Below are 11,333 nucleotides of genomic sequence, written 5' to 3'. Positions count from 1 at the left end.
TTTTTCCCTCCACCCCCCACTTCCATGTCCACCCACCTCTTCCCACCCCCCACTCCACTTCCCCCGCCCCATTCGCCGCTGTGTCCTCAGAAGACTCATTGGGCAAGGGGCGAAGCCAGCCGCCTTGCGAGCCGCACTGTCATTGGCCGACGCTCACGCCCATCGGAGCGGCGGGCTTCGCCATTGGGTGGCTCCGCTCCGCTCCCCGCCCCGCAAGGCCTCGCCCTCCCTGTCGCCTCCTCGCCTCCCGGCTCCTCCTCGGCCCCCTTTCCCCGCCAGTCCCCGCCGCCTCTCCCGTGTCCGGCTGGGCGGGGACTGCTGTAGGACTCTGTAAAGTCTGTGAGTCACTGCACAACCCATCAATCCAATTAAATGTCCTGAGCGAGCGGAGCAGGCGGTGCTGCCGCCCGCCGCTCGCCCCGCCGCGACCGCCCCTGCCCGCAGCGCCCCTCCGATCCATGGCTGTCTGTTTGTACTCGTTACCGTGTAGCATCCTCCGCCTTCTCCCCAGGAGCGGCTGCAACTTCCCCCAGCCGGCCTCCTCCTCCGCCCGGGGACTGCAGAGGCATGGGATAGACCCAGAGCCACTTCCCTCTGTCTCCCCTCCGGCCCTCGCTCAGTCCGCCTCCCTAAAAATTAAAGTCAGTTCCTCGCTCCTCGTCGTTTTACAGATTTGTCTGTCAGTCTATTATTTCCCTTGATTTTCCTCCCCCGGGGCGGGGGTCGCGGGGGCCGGTGGGTGTTTCTGGGAGGGGGCTCCCCGGTTTCTCCTCCTCCTTTCCGGCCGTGACTTGGTTTCCCCGCTCGTCTGGCTCCCACCCCGCGAACTCACCGTCCTGCACGCGGGTGACGCACCGACACCCCCGCCCACAGCCCAGACGTCCCTCCCTGCTGCCACCCGACCCGTCTCGGAGCTGGACCGGGTGCCGACTTCTTCGCAGAAGGGTGAGTCCTGTGTTGGGTCTTGGGGATCCGGGGAAATGTGGTAGTCGGTCGACTTTGGGGAGGGCAGGGATCCCGGCGTGGACTGGAGGTTCCCGGTCCGGCGTGGCTTTGGGGTGGCGACTCCCTCCTTCCCTCGCTCCCTCTTCCCCCGCCCCTCGACTCCTTATTCACCAGCTGTGCTGTATTTGTAGGTATTGCCAGACTTCCCCCATCGAGTCGTTACAGTGCTTATAAAACAAGTGGTAATGGCACGCTTTCTGCCTTTAGGATGCTTAGCGAGCGGTTATAATCAGCGACGTGATCTGACATAGACTCTGTGACCTGCACAAAGTGTAAAACGCCTAATAGGTACATTTTCCTCCAAATCAAAGTTAAACTTTTATTCAATAAAGGCGAAGCAAAAGGTATTTTAAATGTGTCTTGTGATAGCGCAAGGAAAGACAGCTTGCCTAGTGGCGTCTCCTACTATTTTTATTTTAAATAGTTTTATGGGTTCTCTTTAAAAAAAAAAAAAGAATGAATTCAGCATTAAAGTAAAGGTTATGAAGTCTTTGAACCTGTTGGAGGAAAGCAAGGTAAGATGGAAATCCAATTTGACACTTCATCTTCGGCTCACCTCTGTTCTAGCAAGGCATTACAACACAGGATATTTCCTTTTTTCAGTTACTGGATGCAGTGGGGTGTGTTAAGGACCCAAGAGAAATATGAATTTTTTTCTTTTGATATCCATCTTTTGTTCAAGTGATTGTTCTGTCAACAATGCCATGCTACAGAATTTTGGTAACAATTTTAATTTAGTTCTTGATTGTCGGTAGGTAAAAGCACATATGCCTGTGCATATACCAATTATGAGAATCTTGCCTTCTGCATCTTTAATATTTAATTTGAGATAAAAGTAAAAATTAAGAGAGATAGTTGCTTTGAATCTGCTTCTGAGGTTGCTTTTGAGAATGCAGCCTTTTTTCAGTGGTATTACTCTTTTGAATCAAGTTCTGGACTAGTTGTCCACAAGATTCAAATTAGGCCAAAGCAAACATGTTTTGAAATATTAAAGTACAGGAAAGGCCTCTTCGTAGTTCTTTCCCTCCTTCCCTTTCAGACTAAGCAGAATAAGCTGTTACTAAATTTAATTTTAAAGAATAGAGTGTTCCCTGTACTGAAATCTGCCAAGTTGCTACAGAAAAACTTTTTTTTTTTTGGTACAGAGTAGAAATCTGTTTATGATCAGCCCAAAATAGTAAAGTTGAAAGGTGAACCAAATGTAAATGCCGTCTTAAGGAAATGCTTGTCGCAAACCCCCAAAGCTTGCAGAGTGTTTCAGGCAGACTTATACAACGGCTTTTTGAATTGTTTAGTGTCATCAGGTGGCCTTTTTCATGAGTTTAAGACTGAATCATTGAGAGGCGTCATAGCACAGGCGAGCCATGCTGCCTGAGTTTGAATCTTGCCACCACCCCTCACTGGCTCCGTGACCTTGGACAGGTTTCTAATCAGGCCTGTGGCAGGTTTCTCGTGGAAATGGAATGAGTGATCTCTCCTCAACAAGTTCTCGTGAAGATAAATGAGAGTGCACGTCACAGAGCACTCAGAGTTCGGTGCCCTCTTGTCGACCCTGTTCTCAGAGAGGCTGTCCAGCGTAGTGGTTAAGAGTGATGAGTCTGGAAGCAGGCTTGCTCTGTAGGTTCAAGTCCCAGAACTGCCTCTTGAAATCTCTCTAACCTTGGACAAGTAACTTAACCTCTTTATACTTAAGATTCCTCATCTGTAAAATGGGTTAATAGCTTTGTAGGGATATTGTGAGGACAGAATGAGTTAATATATGTAAAGATCTTAAACAGTGGGTACTACATCTTTTCAAGTTTAATTCTCTGTTATGCTCCTTGTGTGTTTTGTAATATGGGTCACTTTTTTCTTAGCACACTTAGAAGTAGATTTTTTTGTAAAGATAAAGAATTATTGTTGTCAGTAAAATAAGTTGAATTTTTATAAATATGTATGATGTTTTATGGGATTTATACTTTTAAACTAGAGTTAATATGAGTCTTTCAAAAACTTAGCTATAGGATGAGTTGAGTGGGCCACTCCCTGTCAGGTTGAACTGTAATGTAATGTACACACCTCTACTGTAGTTGTAAGACCTATCACACATTTGCTGTCACCTGTGGTTTTCTCCCTTCTAAACAGAAAGCTCTTTGAGGGTAAGAATAGTATTTCATTCATAATTTAGTCTCTGATTCCTAGCAGAGTGCTTGGCACAGAAGGAAGCTTAATGAATGCTTCTGAAATGAATTAAATAATATGCTTCTCAAGTTATTTATAAATATCTCAATGAACATCGTAAGTGATATTGTGACGAATATTGTTACTTGTATAGTTGAATTAAATTTTCACTTTCCCAATTATTAATTTTGCGAACAGGAAAAATGGGGGGAATTATAGTACCATTAACTGTTTATTAAGGAAATATTTTTCATTTTGAAGATTAAAAATAGCCTGAAAAATACAAATCTAATAGCATCCTTTGACCCCTGATATGCTCGTTTATTTTTGTAGGACTTTATTTCTGAATCTCAAACTTTCTGTCACTAAATTGGATGTTATTGTAATTAATTTGAGTCAGACAAATTAGATTTTGAATGTCCCCAATGATTGTGTGATATCATTACCTCTTTTAGAATTAATAACGAAGAGAATTTATCAAACTAATGCTGTGAACATATAGGTACATCATTTCCTTAATGATCAAAGCTTTATTTCTCTTTCCATTCAAGAGTGGGAACGATTTCTCTTGAGCAATCTTAGTAATTAGCTGTTGACATAGCTGCAGTAAATAGTGTAATAGGGATCCTACAGGAGGTATATGTAATTAGTAAATAAAGCCCTTCAACTTCAAATTTCACCACACACTTAATAGGCTTTCCATACGTGGGGAATTTTTTTTTTTTAAGTAAGTAAAGTTGATGAGGCCTACCTGCTTCACTGGTAGAATCAGTCTTTCACTTGTCAATAAATCTAGTTTAATTATTGTGCCCTCTGAAGTTTTTAAAATTCGAGAAGTGCCTTTCATGAAAGTAGTATCCCCAGCAACAAACATCTGCATACTCATCTGCTCAGAAGTGTTACAGAGTTCCATAACACTGGAAAACTTTCAGGTACCTGAAGTTTCTATTACAATGTGGATAATCTTGCGTACACAATCCTGTTTAACTAAATCATCAGTTGAATAGTCTGCATTTTTATTGGCTAAAACAATTTAGAAAATTTGCCCTTTTTTGTTTATGTAATTTTAAAGCAGCTAATCTGAAATGATTTTTTAAAAAAAACTTATAAGCATTTAGAAACTGCACTTAAGTGTCTGGTCTGCAAGAGAGATGGAAGGTCACTTATTACTTCACTTGACACATTTTAGCATGACGTTGTTTTCATGGCTCGCATCTTTCCTTTAACCTTTTTTGTGAGGAAAGGTATTCAGGTTTTACAGGCACACATGATGTCTCCAACTTTTTTTAAAAAAGTAACATTTATGATGAATCGTTTTGAAATAATAGGAAAGAGGGAGGGAAACAAACTTTTAGGGCTTGAGATTTTTTTTCTTGTCTTCTAGCGTCAGGAAAATGGATAACTATATACTGTGTCAGTGATCAGAAGTTGCGGGGGGGAGTAGTGTATGTATTGTCTATGAACATAAACTCAGAATTAAGGCTCAGGGAGGTCTAGACTGAGGGATGATACTTACTGGCAGGTGGCTTTGAGCATTACACTTAACCTCCAAGACTCTCCATAAGCCCCTCCCATCCAGTGGGAAGACGGAAGGCAGTTACCCTGCCCTCACTCACAAGAGGAAGTTATAGGGGTCACTTACAAGTGCTTTCTACAAGCATTTCAGAAGGGCAAAATGCAAGCAAATACAAAGTAACATTAGCATTTAGAAATAGAGATTTATTTATTATTGTTTAAAAATTATGACCTTTTCGTTTTTTATTTGAAGGGCATTTTTCATTTTCATTTTATATTTGGATGGACTTCTTTATTGGTATGTTCACAAAAATGTATAAAGTGCCTTTTTAAAGAGGCAGGGGACTTTAAGTGACTGAGGTTTTAAATGTTAACACCGAGTTTTGGTGCAGCCTGGGCTATGACGGATGCTGATGTTGTCAGAACAAACTTTATGTAAGTAGGAGAGAATCTGTTTTATTAAGTTGAAGCTTATAAAACTTGTGCTGCAGGAAAAGATGTTCAGACATCAGATTGCATTAGAAGTGGAGAAAATTAATTGTATTATTTACTTTTAAATTTCAAAGGGATTACTTGGCTGTAGGACCCCTCCTTATATCCATTTGCCTTGTGCCTTGGGTGCAGTGAAATACACGCATTTCAGAATCTAGTGGCTTGGAGAATTTTATTCATTCCAGCTAATCTTTTATGAAGGAAGGTGAGTGAAGGCTCCGCGTGGAAAAGCCTGCATTGTAAGAAACTAATTCTTTTCTCTCTTGTTCCTAAAAATGAGATAAACCAAAAACCAAACCCGGTTGCTGTCGAGTCAATTCCGACTCACAGGGACACTATAGGACGGAGTAGAGCTGCCCCATAGGATTTCCAAGGAGCGCCTGGTGGATTTGAACTGCCGACCTTTTGGTTAGCCACCATAGCTTTTACCCACTATGCCACCAGGGTTTCCAAAAACGAGATAGGAGTCTTTAAAAAAAAGTCAAAGGCCCCAGAGTAAGTAAATTTTTTAAGTAAATTTCTTTAAATTCAGCTTCACCCTTATACCTTACTGGAAGAGTTGTTATAACCTCACGATGTAATATAACTCACTTTTTGAAGTGGAATGAAATTCTGTGGTACTGAGAGTAAGATCTATTAAAACCAGTGAGTCATACAAATCAATATTATTTACTCTAACAAATATTAAGGACAGCGATGAACTAGTTGTGGTCAAGTCAACTCCAACTCATGATAACCCCATGTGTGTGTCAGAGGAGAGCTGTGCTCCATAGGGTTTTTAATGGCTGATTTTTTTGGAAGTAGATCACCAGGCCTTTCTTCCAAGGTGCCTCTGGGTGCACTTGAACTGCCCACCGTATGGTTAACAGCTGAGTGTGCTAACCATTTGCATCATCCAGGAATTCCAAGGTTAGTGATAAAATACTCATACCCGTTGCCGATGAGTTGATTCCGACTCTTAGTGACCCTGTAGGACAGAGGAGACCCGCTCCATAGGGTTTCCAAGGAGCTGCTGATGGATTTGAACTGCTGACCTTTTGGTTAGCAGCCAAGCCCTTAACCCCTTAACCCCTGTGCCACCAGAGCTCCAAGGATAGTGATCCTGAAATGTGAGGTTCCTAAGCAAAAAGCAACTTGTAAAAATACATTGTCCTTTGGTCCCTATTGTTCAACAGCCAACAGCCTAAAGCTAAGAACAATCAGGTGTCTTCTGTACTTTCGAATTTAAAGTCCACATTGATGTTCATAATGACTTATGTGGTGATTTGCTTTTAAACATATCAAACAAAATGGCCGAAGTAGTTCACCTTTTATTTAAATTTTATGTTTTTCACAGCTTTCCTTTTGTTCTACCATTGTTTTCTTAACATTTCTTTATGAATTTGTCTTTTCTTTTTAGGCAGTGTCTTTCTTATTTTTCCGTATCTTCGTCTTGCGTTGGGATTCTTAATCATAGTAGCTTTTTTTCTTTAACTCTCTCTTGTATTTCCCTCTATACAAGATGTGGAGTAGGGTTTCATTTACTTCAGCTTGCTTTTATGAGGCTGAGGCAGAGGCCCTCAGTATGGAAGATTTGCTTTGCCTTAATCTCAAAAGATGAGCTTTTTGTACACTTTATCTACCCAAAACTGAAGGGGCCGTTGTACACCTAAGAATAAGGTTTATTTAGCTTATGTGAGATGATGAAAAGCGAAAACTGCTACGTGCTTATTATTTACTGCTTTTCTTTTAATCTCTTTTATGGGGGAGCCTACAGAATTGATTCTGTTCACGTTACCTTGAAACGTCTCAAACATTCAATATGTGTTTGCTCTATGCCCGGTGCTCCCACAAACTGAGGAGGCTATTTCAACAAGGAGCAGCTCCACCTGCCCACGTTGGGGGTGGCCAGCCTGAGGACATTGGGGTGGACAGAATGAGCAGTTCCTTTGTTTTGCTTTTAACTCTTTAAGACCAGACAGAACATCAGACCATGCCTGCTGAGAGGGCTTCCAGGGTTCACCATTGTTTGAATGATTAATGGTTTCTGGTGAAGTAACCATCAGCTTTATTGTCTTCCATGGCTTCAACTCCAATGAAATGCATCCCTTTGGGCTGATTTTGATTTTAGGAAAATCAAAGAGTATGAAAATGAGTATGTATTTTTAAACAAAAATAAAGATTTGGAAAAAAATCTTGTGAGTCAAAATTATTCCTCAAGACCAAAGTTCATTGATTTAGAGAGAATGTTTAATAGCTTCTCAGAATACCTGGTATCATTCAGGTATCAGTAGGAGAAAACCTTTAAATTAGGTTAAACAAAATGAATCCTCCTTTTCATTTGGAAAACAAACAATCCATTGTTACTTTTTCTTTAAACGATTTAAATATAAAATTAGGTAAACTACACTTGGAATTAATTAAATAAGGAATTTTCCAGAAGTTGTACCTTATAAAATCTATGCCTTATGAGGGGGCCCTGGTAACACAGTGGTAAAGCGTTTGGATTAGACCATTGCGATCCACAGGGTTTTCATTGGCTTATTTTTGGAAGTAGATTACCAAGCCTTTCTTCCAAGTCCATCTTAGCCTGGAAGCCCTGCTGAAACCCCTTCGGCATCCTAGCAACATGCAGGCCCCCACTGACAGATGTGTGGTGGCAGTGCTTGAGGTGCATCGGCCAGAAATTGAACCCAGGTCACCCGTGTGAAAGACGAGGATTCTATCACTGAATCCCCAAATTTATGCTTGTCTGTTAGATTTGAATTAAAAAACAAACAAAAAACCAAAGCCTCGATGTTTATTTTATCTGCACATGAAAGTATCTGAACACTTGTGTGGAGACTTTTTTTTTTTAATAACAATCTCTATCGACAGTTTATTTCCCTGAAAACTGTCCCTGTGACAGAACCATCACACATCTGTTTGACTCGAAAGGCCACCTCTGGTAGATATGTTCATTGTCCTGACTGTGGTGATGGTTGTGAGGGTGTCAAAACCTATCAAATTATACATTTTAAATATATGCATTTATTGTATATCAATAAAGCTGTCTAAAAAAAAAAGCCCCCTAGGTTGTAAAATACTATTTCTAGGTAAAATCTGTATTATAAGAATGATATTTTTAAAGCTTGTCATTTTTTTCCTCTCTTTTATCTACCATTGATTCGCCTATATTCCATATACATGCATTTCCAGTAAGAATGACAGATAGAACCAAGGAGGCCTGTGCACAGGCTAAGATTTAGGTATACTGATGAGTATGAGTATAGAGCCATAGAGTTTTTTCTCCATGTGAAGTATCTTTAAGCCATTTGCACAAACGTGGATTTGGAGAACTGGAGTGTGTATTCTTCAAGGGGAAAGCTCAGGTGGTGCAGAGATTAAGTGTTTGGCTGCTAACCAACATGGTGGTGATTTGAACCCACCAGCTGTTCCTTGAGAAAAAGGCTGTGGAGCCTGCTTCTGTAAAGATTACAGCCTTGGAAACTCTATGGGGCAGTTCTGCTCTGTCGTACGGGTCACTGTGGGTTTGGATTTTGGTATTGTTTTGGTTACCTAGTGCTGCTATAACAGAAATACCACAAGTGGATGGCTTCCACAAACAGAAGTTTATTCTCTCACAGTCTCGTAGGCTAGAAGTCCAAATTCAGGGTGTCAGCTCCAGGGGAAGGCTTTTTCTCTCTGTCGGCTCTGGAGGAAGGTCCTTGTCATCAATCTCCCCCTGATCTTGGAGCTTCTCAGGCACAGGGATCCCGGATCTAAAGGATGTGCTCTGCTCCCGGAGCTGCTTTTGTGGTGGTATGAGATCCCTGTCTCTCAGCTTGCTTCTCTGTTTTATATCTCAAAAGAGGTTGGCTTAAATTGTAGATTAATTTTGTAAATTGAGTCTATAAAACTGCCACTAATCCCATCTCATTAACATCATAGAGATTTACAAAGCATAGGAAAATCACATCAGATGACAAAATGGTAGACAGTTACACAATACTGGAAATCATGACCTAGCCACGTTGACAGATATTTTGGGGGGACACAATTCAATCCATGACAGGTGTTCTGCAAGGAATCCTCGTTTCCTTATAGTTTAAGAGATTATGACTCATCTTTGGTATGAAGTAAAGAGCGAGATTTTAGTAGGCTTTTTTTTTTTTTTAAGTGGTTAAATGGCTTGATGGTACTCTTCATGTATTGTTTTGTTTTTTTACATTTTTGTAAATTAAATTTTGACATGTTAGGCTATGGACTACTATGAATAGATTTGTTTAGGGAGGAACTAAATCTGTTTCATTCTTCTTGTCCCATGGTCTTGAGCACAGCACAGAAGGCTTAATGTAAGGTTAAAGGATTGGTATTTGAGTCATCAGGAAATTTATTATTTCACAACGAACCCAGAGGCAGTGCAGGCTCCAGGGCAGATACTATTGGTTGAGTATTCCTTTTGCCACCCAATGTATATTTCAGAGAAATGTCTTCATTGTTGGAATTAATGCCTCCGTTAGGTTGAAAACATTGGCAGTCTTTCATGAATAATAGTCTAGAAAACCTTTCAGAGTTGGCTTTCTGGGGTTGACTATCAAGGTGTTAATGAGTTGTGACTTTTAACAGCTCAAGGTTGTTTCTGCCATACCAGTGGGGCATATTAGAATATCCATGCCCTGGCTGCAACCCAGGGGTGACCCCTGGCTTCAGTATTTTTAAAAGCCCCCAGGTTATTCTAATGTACAGCCACTCTGTACTTCACAGCGCTGTCTTCCCAAACCATGCATTCCCCCATACCTAAAGTTCCTATTATAAAACTTTTCAAACACGTAGAAGACTTGAAAGAATAATTTAATGAACACCCATATTCCCTCCACCCAGACTGAGTAATTATTAAGCTTTTGCTATATTTGCTTTATGACTCTGTGTGTGTTTTTTTCTGTACTTTGTGAAAGTAAGGTTCAGACATCACGAATCTTTACTGTTAGATGCTTCAGTGTGTGTCTCCCCAGAATAAGGGCATTCACCTGTGTAGCAACCACAATACCATTGTCTTACTTAAGAAAATTAATAATAACTTGAAATACTTTTCGAAGGCTCAATTTCATTTATTAAAGCCATATGAATTGGGTTTATCTCTTTATCTACTGAAAATGAAATGCATATGAAGTGAGAAGTTTTGCAGAATATGAGATTCTGAGAATTTTTGCTAAAGGCATGTGTTTCTTCTCTGTGTTTACACGTAAGGCCATTTCTTCAAGCATTTGCATGAGGAATGCATTTTCTTATGTATGGTGAGGTCAGATCCTGCCTAGCTGTAACATCGCATAATCATATCATGAGAAAGAACATTTATCAAAGTTTATGCCACAGTGTGGTTTAGTGGCAAAAGCTTAGGTTTTGCCCAAAACGATGTTGGTTCAAATACTTGCTCTGCCACTTGCTGCAGGTGACCTTAGAGAAGTTAAATTCTTTTATCAGGATGCTTTCAGAAACCACACTCGAGCTGGCAGGAATCATCAGGGAATTTATTATTTCACAGCAAACCCAGAGGTAGGGCAGGCTCCAGGGTTGGCTGGTTCAGTAGCTCAGCTTCTCACATCTTCCTACTGTGCCAGACACCTTGTTGACTCCCCGTTCCATTTTGACTCCTTCCTCAAACTGGTTCACATACGTATATGACAGTATTCAGAGGAAGACAGATACTGCACAGGCGATGTCTGTCTGTCTGTCTGATTGGGCATCTCTGCCCACCTGTGGACCAGTTGCCATCTTCATAGGAATACCATGCCCTACCCTAGAGAGCTAGGGATGGGGTTCTTCTAGGGAGGGAAGGAAGGGATAGACATTGGGTATGCCACTAACTAGCAGGTGGCCATTGCACCTCTCTGCGCCTGTTTTCTCTACTGTAAAATGGAAGGAGTGACGTCTGCTTCTTTGGTTGTTGTTGTTAGGTGCTGTTGAGTCAGCTTTGACTCATGGCGACCTTATGTGTAGCAGGACAACATGTTGCCCGGTGTTGCGCCACGGGTATGTTTGAGTGCATTGTTGCAGCTATTGTGTAGTACCTTCCAGCCTAGAGGACTTGCCTTCCAGCACTGTATTGTACAGTATTCTGTTATGATCCATAAGGTTTTCATTGACTGGTTTTCAGAAGAAGATTGTCAGGCCCTTCTGCCTAGTCTGCTTAGTCTGGAAGC

At 41.3% G+C, this 11,333-nt stretch overlaps 1 protein-coding gene across 1 annotated transcript in view; it reads left to right on the top strand.

Annotated features, from left to right (window-relative positions):
• Positions 1 to 360: 360 nt before the first annotated feature.
• The window catches only part of SERTAD2 (SERTA domain containing 2), a 123,198-nt gene continuing 112,225 nt past the window's right edge, over positions 361 to 11,333 (top strand). Inside the window, exon 1 of the mRNA XM_003413638.4 lies at positions 361 to 945. The gene's annotated coding sequence lies outside the window, so the exon portion shown is untranslated. The remainder of the gene's footprint in view (positions 946 to 11,333) is intronic.

Source organism: Loxodonta africana, chromosome 15, assembly GCF_030014295.1.
Source record: "Loxodonta africana isolate mLoxAfr1 chromosome 15, mLoxAfr1.hap2, whole genome shotgun sequence".
In the NCBI taxonomy this organism is placed as follows: Eukaryota; Metazoa; Chordata; class Mammalia; order Proboscidea; family Elephantidae; genus Loxodonta; species Loxodonta africana.
This window is presented reverse-complemented; position numbering and strand designations above follow the sequence as displayed.